At 49.8% G+C, this 14,868-nt stretch overlaps 1 protein-coding gene across 17 annotated transcripts in view; it reads left to right on the forward strand.

Annotated features, from left to right (window-relative positions):
* The first annotated feature begins 1,848 nt into the window (after nt 1-1,848).
* SVIL (supervillin) overlaps nt 1,849-14,868 on the forward strand; it is a 215,156-nt gene continuing 202,136 nt past the window's right edge. For 13 of the 17 annotated variants that reach the window (XM_031444941.2, XM_064479447.1, XM_064479449.1 and 10 more), the window contains exon 1: nt 2,932-3,084. The gene's annotated coding sequence lies outside the window, so the exon portion shown is untranslated. Of the gene's footprint in view, nt 2,099-2,931; nt 3,085-14,868 lie in introns of those variants that run through there. The other 4 variants (XM_031444939.2, XM_031444940.2, XM_064479443.1 and 1 more) reach the window with 4 other exon arrangements.

The raw sequence follows: 14,868 nt of genomic DNA on the forward strand, positions 1-14,868 counted from the left end.
TCTGCCGGGCGATGGTGGTGGGGTGGAACAGAGGGGCATACTGAGTTTGGAGGGCCTAGGCTAATCCAGTAGCCACTTGGATCTGGAGACTGGGGAGGGATCTAGCCTGGTGTTCTGTGAAGCTATAAAGCAAGGATAGAAAGTGGAACCAGCAGAGGACTGGGGATGAGGCTTGGGGACAGTCCCACATTCAGGGCTATAACTGATTTGCGGAAGATCAGCTGGCTCTAGTTAGCATAGGATCAGTGCTAACAGCCCACGTCTTTGCTTTCTTCCTGCCTTCCCTAGTTTAAATGCCGCCAGGGCTTGCACAGATAGCAGGAGGAGTGAAGAGTTTTTATTGTGTTTATTCAACATACTCCCTCCTTCAGGAGCCTTCCAGAGATGCCAGACAGAAGGCAAAGCTCCAACAAAGGCAGGACAAAGGTAAGGGTGACTCTGTACTGAGTCATTAACAAACCATAAAGGGCTGGTTCTGAAATGTTTGCTGGGTAGGGGTTCCAAATTCCTGATAGACTTCCCAACATTTTTTTCACACATCAGAGTGTTGTCCTGGTGTCTTCTTGAGGACCATGAGCTGAGTCGAGAGGCTGTTTCTTTACTGGGGTTTAAATCCTCTCTGCTTCTAATCACAGCGCTCAACTGTGCATGCAGGCCAGCCTACAGTGGAGGGGTAGGGATGGAGTAGGGGCTAAAGAAGGCTGGATCTACTGTTGTAGGATTTTAGGGGCAGTGAATCTTAGTTATGGGCTGAATTGTGTTCCTCCAAATTCATCTGTTGAAGCCCTAACTCCCAGTGCCTGAGAATGTGACTTTATTTGGCTGTAGGGTCTTTAAAGAGGTAATTTAGTTAAAATGAAGTCTTACAGGTGGGCTGTCATCCAGGATGACTTGTGTCTCTATAAGAAATTAGCACACAGACACACACAGAAGGCAGCCATCTGCCAGCCAAGGAGAGAGGTCTTAGAAGAAACTGAACCTCCATCTTGGACTTCTAGCCTCCAGATCTACGAAAAAATAAGCTTCTGGGGTCCAGGCCACCCAGTCTGCGGTAGCTTGTCATGAGAGCCCTAGGAAGCTAACACACCCACCTTGCATTTTTCTGAGAGGAGTGCATACTGGGGAGGGAAAATAGGAATCTAAGACTCGGAGGAAAAGAAGGGGGTTGAAGGGAGATTAACAGGAGCCCTAGCTGGTGAAACAGACAAGTAGCACAGGTGGATTTCATGGGTTTACATTTACCTACGCTTTGCAGATTACTAAGTACTTCACGAACCTTAACTCACTCAGCCTTCACAACTGCCTCAGCATCACTTGGGAACTTGTTAAAAACGCAACTTGGCCCTCTCAGATTTAAAGAATCAGACATCGTTGGGGGGGGGGGGCGCTAGCAATCTGCGTTTTGGGTGGGCAGGAGGCTCTCATCAGCGAATGTGTAAAGTATGAGAACACTGAGAGAGGGGATGGCCCCCTGTAGGGACTCGCAGTTCGAAGGGTGACGTGACTTTTTCACAGTCGTGAGTGGCCGGACCAGGACCGTCTTTTGACAACTGGCCCGGAGCGTCACTGGCTACAACGTTAGCACAGGTTGTCGGCTTTTATTCCTGGAGCCGCTGGACACTCTGAGAGCCCGCTGGGGGGTCCCTGAGGTCAGCGGCGCCCCTCGGGCCTCAGGGTAGCGGCGGGGCTGGAGCCGCGGGAGCGCGGCGAGTCTCGGGGGCCCCCCTCCTGGAGCCGCTGTGCGCGTGCGCGCGCCGAGGGGGTGGGTCGCGCCGGCCCCGCCGGCCTGGCTCGCGGTCCGAGCCACTCAGAGAGCCTGGCGGCGGCCGACACCCGGGGGCCCTACAATTAATACCCGGCGCCCGCCCGCCGCGCCGGGACTCGCGCGCCCGCACTCGGGGAAGGAGGCGCTGGCGCGGCCTGATCTGCCTCGCAACTTGTCTGCTCCGGCAGCTGCGGGGACCGGGGTCAGGACAGACTCTCCTGGGCCCCTCGCGGAGAGCCAGCTAGCTCCAGGACGAGTGTGCGCCCCCGCCACCCTCGTCGCCGCGGGGAACTGTGTGCAGGCGGCCGGCCGGCAGGTGGGCGAGCGCGCCGGGTAGGTGAGCGCGGTCGGGAAGTTGGGGCGCGCGCGTGGACGCGCTTGGCCGGGGACGCGAAGCGTAGCGTGTAGGTGTCCTCTTCCCTCCACCGGGTACCCCTCCAAAGTTGCACCCAGGACCTGGGGCAGGGCGGAGGCGGGGTGGGGGTGGGGAGCAGGCTCACCTGCGGGAAGTTTGTTTACTCGGACGAAAGAGCGAGTCATTGGACAGCCACTCCCCCCCTCCCCGGGCTGGGGAGCTACACGCCAGCCGGCCTCCAGCCCCCGGACAGACCTTGGGCTCGACGGAGGCTGCGACTGTCCCTGAAGCTCGCCCCAAACGTTTTCCAAGTCCTAGGACTGCGGGGTGTGACAGGCCACCGTCCTCCTCTCTGTCCCTTTAATTCAGGCAGAAGAGGGTTACTGAGAACCAGGACCCAAACTTCGTTTTGACACAGTAAAACTCCCTTTCCAGGGTTTTTAAGCTGGCAGTCACACGCAATTGATGGTTTCCTGGGGACGCCTCCCGGGGGCAGGACTGGACCGGCTGGCCCGCAAGTGGGGCGATTCCGGGCGCGCAGGGGCCCCGGGGCGCGGGGACAGCTCCCGTCCTCTCCACGCGGTGTCGGTCCCTGCCCGGGCTTGGCGGCCCAGCACGGCCCTGGCGCGCTGGCCCTTTCTCAGAAAGAGGTGGCTGCGGAGGCGCGGGGTTCCCTGCACTCAGCTAGGCTCTTGTTTCCGACCCGCTCCGGCCGGGAGTTCTAGCTGCGTGGCCCGGCAGAGGGCGCCCGCTCCCGATTGCGGCGCGGGCCGACGGAAGGGAGGGGACTCGAGCGAGGCTCCAGGTGAGGAGCAGTGAATCATCCCGGGAGGGGGACCCGGTCCTCGCTCCGTGAAAGGAGGCAGGGAGTGGCCGTGGCGCTGCCGAGAGTCGGGGCTGCCCAGCCGCTGTCCGGCGGGGAGCGGCGATTCTGGCCCCCAGAAGTCTAGGGAAAGCTCGGAAGGTGAGGAGCGTCCCTGTGCTTGGTGGCCGAAGGCAGGGATCCGTGCGAAGTGCTCCGGCTGGCGGACACTAAGACACGCCGCGGCACGCTCTCCTTCGGGGACCGGAGGTGGGGTCAGTTAAGACGGGCTCCAGGCGGTCTTGCGGGGGCGGCGGGCAGGGAGGGTTGGTTGATCCCCCGGCCGCCGCGATGGGGCGCTCCCGGGGGCCCGCGGGGTCCCGGAGCAGCAACAAAGGCGCGGCGCGGCCGCGGCTCCCAGCCACTTCCGTCCCCGGCGCGCCCGGGCGCGCGCCTCCCGGAGGTGCCGGCAGGGTCAGGATTTCCCTCCGCGGAGTTTCGGGAAGTTAGCGGGGCGGCCCGTTAGGCGGGGAGGAGGGGCGGGGAAGGGGTGACCCGGGGAGGGGCACGCTTGTGCCCAGAACTGTGACACCGCCGGTTCCTCTCCCCATCGGGCTGGTGGCGAAGGCTGCAGCGGTCCCCGCGCGCTTCCTCTGGGTCTCAGGGTCGCGCCCCCTCGAGGCCCTCGCATCCGTGAGGTCCCCGCGCCCGCGGCCCAGCCAGCCCGCCGAGCCACACCCCCCTCCGCTCGGACTCCCGGAAGGGAGTGGTTTAGTCCCGGGGTGACAGCAGCAGCCCCCGGCACCTGGAGGGGAGCTCCAGAAGGCGGTAATTGCATTATTGTGAGTTAGCAGCCAGGCGGCTCCAGTCCAGGCCGCAATCTGGGTCAGGTGCGGGGGGTTAAGCGCTCCTGGCGGAGGCATTACAGCTCCAGTGAAGTCTTGACAGTTGGTTGCAGCGGGAAGATCCTCACAGAGAATGGAGAGATGAAGAGGGCCCCTTGTTCCCCACTCACCCCGAGATTATGGTAACTTTATGCACAACCCCGACTTGTGTACAAGTCCGTCTTTGAAACGGCGGGGGCAGTATCCCCAGCGGGCGACAGACGTTTCCCGGGAGCTGGATGCCAGAGGAGGTGCTGCGGAAGAGAAACCCGGGGCCCTCTGTTCTGGCGTGAAACCTTATCTAGCAGAAATCAATGGATAGAATTCACGTTTTCTTATCTTATCTGCCGCCACTCCCTTCAGAAGTAGACAAAGGGCAGGCGCTGGGGTTTACGAGGTGCTTATGTAGGAGAGAAACTTACATACACTTGGGGAGGGCCTTCACCATTCTCTTTGAAACTTCCCAGCCTCTTCCAAAGCAGGTTATTTCTATTTTACAGTTGGGGAAACCGGCTTAAAGAGGTTTCTGGGACCAAAAGTCTGTCCTGTTCTAAGGGGTACTGTTTGCTCCTCCCAGTTTCTATGCAAAGGCTGTTCCTGAAAAGTTTTTGTGGATTGCTGAGTGAAGGGGTCAGCTGTAACCCCAGGTTTGGTTTGATAGTGTTAGCTATTAGGGTTAGATTGGCTTTCCACAGGTGGCTGACTTTTGTGTGGGACAGGGCCTCAACTAAACCAACTCTTTGTTTAAAGCTCCAGGTATATAAAGACAACTAAACCCCCTAGAATTAACTGACAACTCCAAAGAGAGTCAGAAACAGCTATCCTCTGCCTTGTGTGGTGTCTCACTAGGCAAGTGGGCCTGGGGTCAGGAACTCCATGGAACTCAGAGCTCTGTTGGCTTTCCCTGCAGGAAGGCAAGCAGTTCCTACCCTGTAGAAGCCTTGTGACTTTGCCACCATGCTGAATGTGTGTGTAAGATTAAGTGAAACCAACCTTAATTAACTGCCTGGTGGATTAAGACTAAACTTCCTTTCAGGCACCTAAGATGTACACATCTTTATGCATTATTGAGCTCTGGTTTGTAAGATGGGATGGTGGCATTGTCGTGAATGTACTTAAAATGTATTGCCTTAAAGAAGATGTTTGAAACTCTGGGATGACAGTCCGTGGCTCAGAAGGTCCCAGTGCAGTGCCAGTTGTGGAGGCAGTGAGGCGTGATGATTAAGGACAAGCTTCTGAAGTCAGAACGGCAGGCTTCAAATGTCCCCTCCACCATTTATAGGTCTATGGTGTTGGGCAGCTGTTCAGCCTCTCCCAACCTCACTTTCCTCTTCTGGACAATAATAGCATTTCCTTGGTTTCAAGCTGTGGGGGTTACACTTGATCACTGATAGAAGGCACTTAGCAGTGCAGAATCTAGTTCACAGTGGCCTCCCAACGAGTGTTAACTGATAACCATGCTGTTTAGGAACAGAATCTCTCTCCCCTTCATTCATCCAAAGAAATAAGAGTTGATAGTTACTCACTATTCTTCTTAGTTGATACAGCAAGGTGGTACACTTAGCGATTCTTCTTTCTTGTCAGCAAGTGGGGTGTGTGTGTGTGTGTTTTGGGAGCAAGGGGTTGGTAGTGATGGAAAACTGTCTAGCTGCCCAAGGAGTTTACAAGGGGCCCCCGGAACTGAAGGCTTTCCTCGTGGTTTTACCACTGTGTAACTTTGTGGCCAGCCCTCCAGCTGTCTCTCTCTCCGTTAAATTTGAAGCCAGTATCCTAATGGCCAAGATGACATGGCTTTAAAAAAGAAAAAAACAAACAAAAAACAAAAAACCCCCACAAAACTGAAACCCAAACAAGCTGGAGAAAAAGAAGCAAGCACATTCTCTTTGTTCATTCACTAGCCGTTTACAGCACTAGAGAAAAATATGTATCTGTGAAAATCATGCTGACCCAGTCTTGGCAAGTGGGCCCATTACTTGGAAAATATTTTCTGGAGTCTGCTGAAAGATGAGCCACAAAATTGACAGGGGAGGGAAGGTGTCTGAGATAACATTTGCAAACTATTTGCTCAGATATGGCCAATTATGTTTGATCTGAAAATTGCCAAACTAACTTTTGGAAGGTGACGTGAAGAGATCTGGATATGTCCAGTTAAGCTGCACGACTAGTGAACAACCACAGTAGCTATTTCATAGGTTAACACACTTGGAAGCTTTTCAGTTTAGCAAACGCAAGTGGAGAAAGTGTTTGTTTTTTTCTTATAATCCATTAAGCACCTTCTGAAAGACCTCTGAATGTTGCTGTTTCCTAGTTCTTGATTTTGCTTTTTGCACATATCTTTTAAATAACCATCATGGGCATCACTGAAAACCTTATAATGTCTTTAAATGCCACCAGAACCTGAAAGTTGTTACCAAGAAGTGCCTGGGACTGGAAGATCCCCCCAGGGAGGGATGGCCCTTTAAAGCAATACATGGCTTTTGCATTTGGGGACGGAATGCAGCCTTCTCCCACTCTGCAGAATGAGTGCATGCACCCGCGGGATGGCACACAAAGGGTTAGCACAAGGTTCCCGCTCTCCTGCATCCCTCTGCATCTGTAGCTACTTGTGGAGCTTCCAGGGCGGCGGCAGGGAGGCAGCAGCTGAGGGGCATGCGCCAGACCTGCGCTGGGCTGTCGCTTCCATTGTGCAGAAGATGAACAGGCGGCGTTATTTTGGATCGCCTGGCCGCTTGTTCAAAAGCACTCTTGCATTTCCCAGCTGTTCCACCAACTTCTGCGCATATGGGAGAGAACTTGCCAGCTGCCGGGGCAACTGTACTTGCATTTGCTGCTTTTGTGCAGTAACCAAGGAAGGTAAAAACCCAGACGCCTTTGTTAAACTGTAGCCATTGTAAGGAGTCCTGTTTGTTTCTGGTATGTCAATGTTATTCCAGATAGAGCGTCTCAGGGGACAAGGTTGAAAAGGAAGTGTCAGAATTAACATTCCCCCTTCCCCCTCCGAATGCAATTTTTTTGAGAATAACCAGTGTGGGTATAGTTTTTCCATACTTAAAACCTAGGCTGCTTTTGTATTTCATTGGCTCACAAAGGGATGGGTCTCATATTAAAACTATTTTGTGATATTGCTGTAACAATCAGGTTTAATTACATACATTTTTCTGTTGCATGAAATATAGAAAAGATACAATGTGTGTCCCAGACAGCGCTCTTTTGTTTTCAGAAGATGAGGGCAAGAGCCGGAGGCACTCTGCCTCCACCTCTTATCCTATCCAGGAGAAAGCTTGAGTTTCCAAGAGGTTGTTCCTTAGGCAAGATGATTTGGCTCTTTGGTTTCATTCAGCAAACCTGAGGCTGAGTGTTTGCATGCTGCAGGCCTGCAGACCCTGAGGACAAGGGCTTGTGCCCAGCCCTGGATGGACTCACTGTTTAGAACCGACAGACAGAAACAAGTATGGTGTGAGGGCAGGGTGGACGCAGCACATCTTTTTTGTGTGAAGGTAGTTCTTCACGCAGCTTTTTGTGTAATCATACTGGTGGTGTAATTGGCTCAAATAAACCCAGGGTAGCAAGCCAGACCTGCCAGTAGACCTCTGGAAGGAGGGTCTGGGTTCAGGAAGAAAGAAGAGACATTATAAGGTTTCTCAAGTTTTGAGTTCGTGTGCTAACAAGAGAAGGCCTTGCACGTGTGTGAAGAGATGCCCGTCTCTCCCTGAGGCCCCTCCCGGTCCTCAGACGCGTGCCCAGCACTCGAAAGCATTTGTCTCCTGATTGTGCGGAGTGGAGGTGAGTGGACGCCCCTAGCAGCTCCACACGTACATCAGATCCTTTATTGGAAGTGAGTCAGCTGCAGTCCCTTTGTTCTAGAAGAGGTTACAAAATCAACCCAATCACTTGGACACGTATAAAACCCTCTGATTCTGACACTCGGCTGACTCTTAGAGCCGCTTCTGGTACAAGAGGCCCGACCTCCGGTTCTCCCTGCAACCCAGGGCTGCTGACCCTAGGCGCACGGTTCTAAGCCCTTTGATCCCTTTCTAGGCTCCAGTTACACATCCTTGAACCTTTCCTTTCACCCCTTTTGCATAGGAATCTTCAATTCTTACACCGTTTCTGCTTTCAGCTGGTTTTGCTGCCATTTGCATGTGAGACTCTCCAGAACTGTTGGGTTCCCAGGGCCGAGGACTGGTGGGCTGTATTTTACCGAAGAGGAAACTGAAGAGGTTGTCCAGTTGGGATCCTTGCCTGGGCTAGGACCTGGAGGACTACAGCTCCCTGCCTCAAAACCCAGCACTCTCGCTGGCCGAGTCTGGAAGGATCAACTTACACAAAACTAGAGGATGTCACCTCCTCCCTGTGACCTCACTGGGCTTGTCCTGGCAACAGTCGTCCTCCCTGGGGTTTCCACTAGGTCCTTTTGCAGGGATAACGTCCTTCCTTCTTACACGGCTTTGCACGTCATAACTGATCACTTACCACATTCTGTTTTCAAGTCTTGACTCTTGCGGGCAGTTTCCAGCCTTCTAACACAGGCATACCATCACACATGCACACATGTGTGTGCATGTGCACCCCCCCATATGCACAGGGCCCAGTGTGGTTACTGGACCCACCATCCTTCCTCAGCCAGCCCAGCTCCTTTCAGAAGATGACTTCACGTTCTCTGCATCAGCATGTTCATTCCTGTGGAATGCTTTGGGGTGCTACCTAAGTCTTGATGGATGGTCAAAGCTAACCTGTCCTGCTTTAACGCCCGGAGACTGTTAGAACATGAGCCAGCCCCCCTTGGTAGTGGTGACCTTGTCGTGCTGCCAGCATCGTGCTCCTCAGAGGCTGCAAACAGCCGTCTCCCTGTAGGAGGAAGAAGGGGATGAGCTTTCGGGGTGCAGCCCTTGGCTCAGAATTTCCGTAGTGTTTCCTGTGCAACCACAGTCTTGCTCCCCATGTGCACCTCCAGCTACATACTGGGGCAGCTTTCTCCTTCCAGAGCGCTTTGTTTTCTCTCTGACCGGCTGGCCCGCCTGCTCCTGGTCTGTTGCCGCCACCCAGCCACCTCCAGGCAGTCGTTGGTTTCAAATGTCTTATCTCATCTGTCATTGGTGTTTCATTGCTTCCTCCCACTCCCCAACCTGCCCTTTGACACGGGGTAAGTTTCCCCCTTTCTGTCCTTTCTGCTTGCTTCTGTCTGATCCGCCAGCAGATCAGGCTGCCCCGTTTTGACTCCTCCTCTCTCCTTGCCACCGCTTTGTGTGTGCACTTTCCCAGGGCTCCCAGTACATGGCTTTGTTGCTCCCCTGCCCCTTTTTCTCTCTTCCTCTCCTCCTCACCCCCATTCTTTTCTTAAACCCTTTTCATTTTTTTTTTATTAAGGTGTAATTGACATGTTAGCTTCAGGTATCTAACATGATGATTCAGCATTTGCATATTTACAAAGTGATCGCAGTATATCTAATTACACCCCTCATCACACATAGTGACACTTTTTTTTTCTTGTGATGATCACTGTTAAGATTTACTCTCTTAGCCACTTCCAGGTAGACAGTCCTTCCTCCTCTTCTTGGACGGTGCTTCCTGAGATGTGGATTCTTTCTCTTTATTTGTCCTAACCCACAATTTGCAGGCCCTTCTGCCTTCTACCCGAGCCAATCCTGTTTGGCTGTCACCTGCATCGGGTATAATCATGACATTAAATACTCTATCACAGTTTTTAGAGTTTTTTTTTTTTTTTTTAATGGTTCTTGGAATTGAAACTTGGAAACACCAGTCTTTGAACACCTGGTCAGGTCAGGGCATTTCAAAGGCTTGAAGTTGGAGGGAATGGCTTTGAGATTTATTTTGGCTCTCCCTTCATGTGGTGGCCCCTTGGAAGTCACTGAAACATGAGCTTGTCTTTGAATAACCTTTTCTTTGCAAATGGAAATTGTACATACACAGAGCAGAGTTAATGTTTGCTCCCCTCCACCCTCTACCCCCCGCCTCTGCCAAAATTATATTTCTGAAAAGGTCTCAGAAGGAAGTTGAGTTTGTGCTTTGGGGCCAGCCTGGCTTGTGTGTAAGTCCTGAATGATTGACCAGTCATTGAGGACTTACACACATTGAGGACCAAGTACGCAGACTGCTGAGGCAGAGGCTCATCCGGGACGCTTCCTAGCAGTGATCCTGCATCCATAAAATATGCTGGAGGGTAGGTCTGGGGAGATCCTTCACAGATGGCCCCTGATTTGGGAATCTTTATTTTTCTCTCCAAAGCTATGAACGCGGAGGGGTGTCCTCAGGGTCAGGATGGGGCAGGGTGGCTGTTGGGAAGCCATGGGAAAGGATGCCTTGAGCCAGGACAGGGATAGCATCCAGGTGCAGCCCCTCCGCGGCAGTGTTTGCCACGAACTCTGGAGCCCTTGCACCTGGTACCTGCTCACTGTGGGAAAGCTACTCTTATTCTGATTTTTTTTTTGATCCTAACTACTTAATTTACATTTCTCCTTATTCTCCTTTCATTATTTATTTATTTATTTATTTATTTGTTTGTTTGTTTGTTTGTTTGTTAAGCTCTGGAAAAAAGGGAAAGGATGCTCACTTGTGCCAGAATGGAGTTTGGTTGTAGATCTTCCCAATTAAAAGGGAGCCCAGTTTTCGTGCCCTGGCAGATAAGGGAGTCTGCTTATAGCACTGGGATAGGAGCGTATGTTTGTGTAGACTATAACTCACCCAGACGAAGGGATCGTCATTTCAGCAGTGTTCCTTAGCTGGTGTTGCAGCAGAATCTTGATATGGTCATTAGCTTCAGTCAGTCTAGTCTGGTTTTACATCTGTAACGTCACCTGGGGAAAGGCTTTTTAAATTGGGATTATATAGATGCAGGACGTGAAAGTGATCAAGCAGACCACTTGTTCCTTTGCTGGTTTGTTCAGCAAACGTCTGTTAACCCCGTGTATGTGTGTGCACGTGTGAGCGTGCTTGGCACTGAGAATATAAAGCAAACCCTGCCCTCCTGGAGCTTACAATCCGGAGGTAGGTTTGCACGCACAGGAGCGTAGGAGTGAGTGTGTCAGAGGTGTGATGGAGGTCGGTTCTGGGTGGGGACACACAGGAGGCAGCGGTGGGGCGGTGCTGCTGTGGAGCGTAGCCCCATCAAGGATGCACGGGGACTGTATATCAGGTGCTGTGCTGAGGGCCTGCTGGGCTGTCCAGCTTTTACTCAGCACCGTTTGTGAGTAGAAGCCTTGATCAGTTAAGTACTTCAAACGAGGTAAGGCTTTAAGTAGTAGTCTGGGTTTGAACTCCGATCTCAAGTCGTAAACTTTATGCCACAGAGGAGGCTCCTTGTCAGTGCCTTCCTCAGTTTACTTTTCCTTCTCTGTCCATCTTCAGCCCCGCGTGTCATGGAGGAAGGAGGAGTCCGGGAGGGCCGTCTGGTCCAGGATGTCCGGGGGGGGGGGGTCCAGGCTACCCCACTGTCATGTAGGGGATGTGCCACAGGGGCCTCGTCCGGACCATGGCTTTGTGTCTGTGATTATGCTTTTTCTCAGACTGTCTTTTGGATTCGGTGTTTTGCCAACTGTATTTCTGAAGAGGCTTTCTTTTCCTTCTGCTGGGCTTTGTGGAAACTGGCCCCCAGGCTCATCGTCACCCAGGAGGGACGGGCCTCCCCGGTGCTCTGCCTCTTGGTGCTGGGTGTCACAGCCCTGCTGTTTCCGCCTGTGTCTGGGTGAGGAAAGTGGTTCTGTTTCAGGCCTGTGAGAGTGAAGAGGGCTTTCCCCATCAAGCTGGGTGCGCTGTCCTAGCTCTCAGAAGTCACGTCTTCACGGCCAGCAGGCTGTAGATGACATTGCTTGCATATTCCCTTTAATGCTTTAAAAAAAATTTTTTTTTATTGAAGTAGAGTCGATTTACAATGTTGTGCTAATGTCTGGTGTACAGCATTTATACATCTATCTATCTATTCCTTTTCATATTCTTTTTCATTATAGGCCATTACAAGATACTAAATATAGTTCCCTGGGCTCTACTGTATGACCTTGTTTATCTATTTTATAGATAGTGGTTGGTATGTACAAATCCTGAAGCCCCAATTTATTTCTCCCCATCCTCCTCTTCCCCTCTTCTCCCAGGTAACCTTAAGTTTGTTTTCTATGTCTGTTTTGTAAATAAGTTCATTTGTATCATTTTTTTTTTTAGATTCCACATATAAGTGATATCATACTGTATTTTTCTTTCTCCTTTCTGGCTTACTTCAGTTAGTTTGACAATCTCCAGGTCCATCCACATTGCTGCAAAATGGCATTATTCTTTTTCATGGCTAAGTAGTATTCCATTGTATAAATATACCACAGCTTCTTTATCCAGTCATCTGTTGATGGACATTTAGGTTGCTTCCATGTCTTGGCTATTGTAAATAGCACTGCTGTCAACATTGGGGTGCATGTATCTTTTTGAATTAGAGTTTCCTCTGGATATATGCCCAGGAGTGGGATTGCTGGATCATATGATTAAGTCTATTTTTGGTTTTTGAGGAATCTCCATACTGTTTTCCATAACGGCTGCACCCAACTACATTCTCACCAACAATGTAAGAGGGTTCCCTTTTCTCCACACCCTCTGCAGCATTTATTGTTTGTGGACTTTTTAATGATGGCCATTCTGACTGGTGTGAGGTGATACCTCATTGTAGTTTTGATTTGCATTTCTCTGATTCTTAGTGATATTGATTATTTTTTCATGTGCCTAGTGCTCAGTTGTATGTCTTCATTGGAGAATTGCTTGTTTAGGTCTTCTGCCCATTTTTTGATTGGGTTGTTTACTAATATCTGCAAATCTCAAACTCCTGATTTACCCCTTCCCACCCACTTCCCCCAGTAACCATAAGTTTACTATGTCTGTGAGTCAGTTTCTGTTTTGTAGATAAGTTCATTAGTGTCTTTTTTCTTTTCTTTTAGATTCCACATATGAGTGATATCATAAAGTATTTTTCTTTCTCTTTCTAGCTTGCTTCATTTAGTGTGACGATCTCCAGATCCATCTATGTTGTTGCAAATTACATTATTTCATTCTTTTTATGGCTGAGTAGTATTCCATTGTGTGTATATATGTGTGTGTGTATATGTATATATATATATATATATACACCCATTTATCTGTCAATGAACATTTAGATTGTGTGTATGTGTGTGTGTATGTGTGTGTGTATATATATAGATCCATTTTTCTGTCTATGGACATTTAGGCTGTTTTCATGTCTTGACTATTGTAAATAGTGCTGCTATGAACATTGGGGAGCATGTTACCTTTCTGAATTAGTTTCCTCCAGATATGTGCCCAGGAGTGGGATTGCTGTATCATGTGATAACTGTATTTTTAGTTTTTAAGGAACCTCCATAGTGTTCTCCACAGTGGCTGCCCCAACCCGCACTCCCCCCAACAGTGCGGGGGCTCCCTTTTCTCCACAGCCTCCAGCGTCTGTCTCTTGTGGACTTTACCTTGGTTCTTAATTAACATCAGCTTACTGGCGTGTGAGGTGAGGGCTACGCTGGGAACATGCAGATGGGAGGATCTTTAAAACAAGATGCCTTAATGCGTTTTAAGGATCACTGCTCTGTATTTCTGATAAAACCCGGTTATGACTATAAGAATACTGGCCAGGCAGGTTGGCAGAGACCTACCATTCTTGGAGAAAAGGAGAGGCTCAAAAGGGGTGCAGGATCCAGCCTCCTCTCAGGGGGTGTCTGTTGGGACCAAGGATGCCCTTCTCAGGATCAATCACCCTGGGGCTGGGGAGATAATTCCACAAGGACAGCCTGCCTTGAGGCTGTGTCTGTGTGTCCTGTTAACACACGTGGCTCCTGACCGCAGTGCAAGTAGAAAGACATCCCCAAACTGTGTGCTGCAACGAGGAGCCTCTGTGCTTGAAGATTTGGAGGTAAACGTGCTTTTATTTTTGAAACGCTGTAGTTTTTAATCTGTTGGATTTTAAGTCCAAAAGCCCTAAGAATAAGGCTGAGAACTTAATTCCTAGAAAAACTGATAGACTGTGAACTCAAGTTTAGGGAGAACTTACTTCAAGCAGTGTTAGACGATTTCCTTCGCATTCCTAAAAGTGAATTTGATATGAGACTTTTAAATAAGATTCATTATGTGTGTATATTTTTTTTCATTCTGACCCAAGAATTATCCAATTATCTGTTGAAAAACAGTCATGATATAGCTCTGACATTGAGTTTCCAGGAGAAAGCAAAGCATGTTATGTGCTCAACAAGAAAATTATATAGAGAAACATGTTTCAGTTGATTATTTATGTAAACCCAACATCTGTATGTTTAAAAAAAATAAAAACTTCATCACTCCTTTAAAAAACTAAAAGCTCTTCATCGCGTGGCATTTTTTTTCCTGTCCTTGGTTCTCAAAATGTTGGAAGAAAACACCAGTTAGTTACAGCAGGCGGTGAAAGCACTTTATTTTTTTCCATGAACAAATTGGTTCCATCTCTAGTGTCTAGGCTTCTTGGAAAAAAAAAAAAAAACAGCGGAAACTGCAGATTTATTGTGGAAAACTTCTCACTTTCATTTTGAGTACAGACCCTGGTTCTAGGTTCAAAGAACTGCATCCTTTTTCTGATGGTAGCGCTTCTAACATTTATAAACCCATTCACGTATTTTTTTTTTTTTTTTTTTTTTTTTGCCCTGGAAGCCTTGTTTCCTGTACAGTCCACCCTCAGTAGCTGCGGGATCCCGTGTGTGCCGATCCACGATTATTTGAATCCACAGATGCAGAACGCATGGCTGCAGAGGGCCGGTTACACACATTTCCTTCTCCAGCCCCTCCCAGTGCGGCTAAAATTCCACTTCATGAAGTTGAGTGCTATGCTTGCATAATCATCACCCAACCCTTTTTCTCCTCCAAGCTTTTTACCCTCTTTGGTTGCCAGATGCTCACAGATTGCTGATAGTTACCCCCGGGTGGCTTTTCTGTTTATTCATGTCATATTCCCCAAAATGCTTTTCCCATTGTTTTCAATTCTAGGGAGAACTAGGGAGCGTTAATGGGCTGTAGCAGTGTTGCCCTTAACTGCCTT

The sequence above is a fragment of the Camelus dromedarius genome, chromosome 26, assembly GCF_036321535.1.
Source record: "Camelus dromedarius isolate mCamDro1 chromosome 26, mCamDro1.pat, whole genome shotgun sequence".
NCBI lineage: Eukaryota > Metazoa > Chordata > Mammalia > Artiodactyla > Camelidae > Camelus > Camelus dromedarius.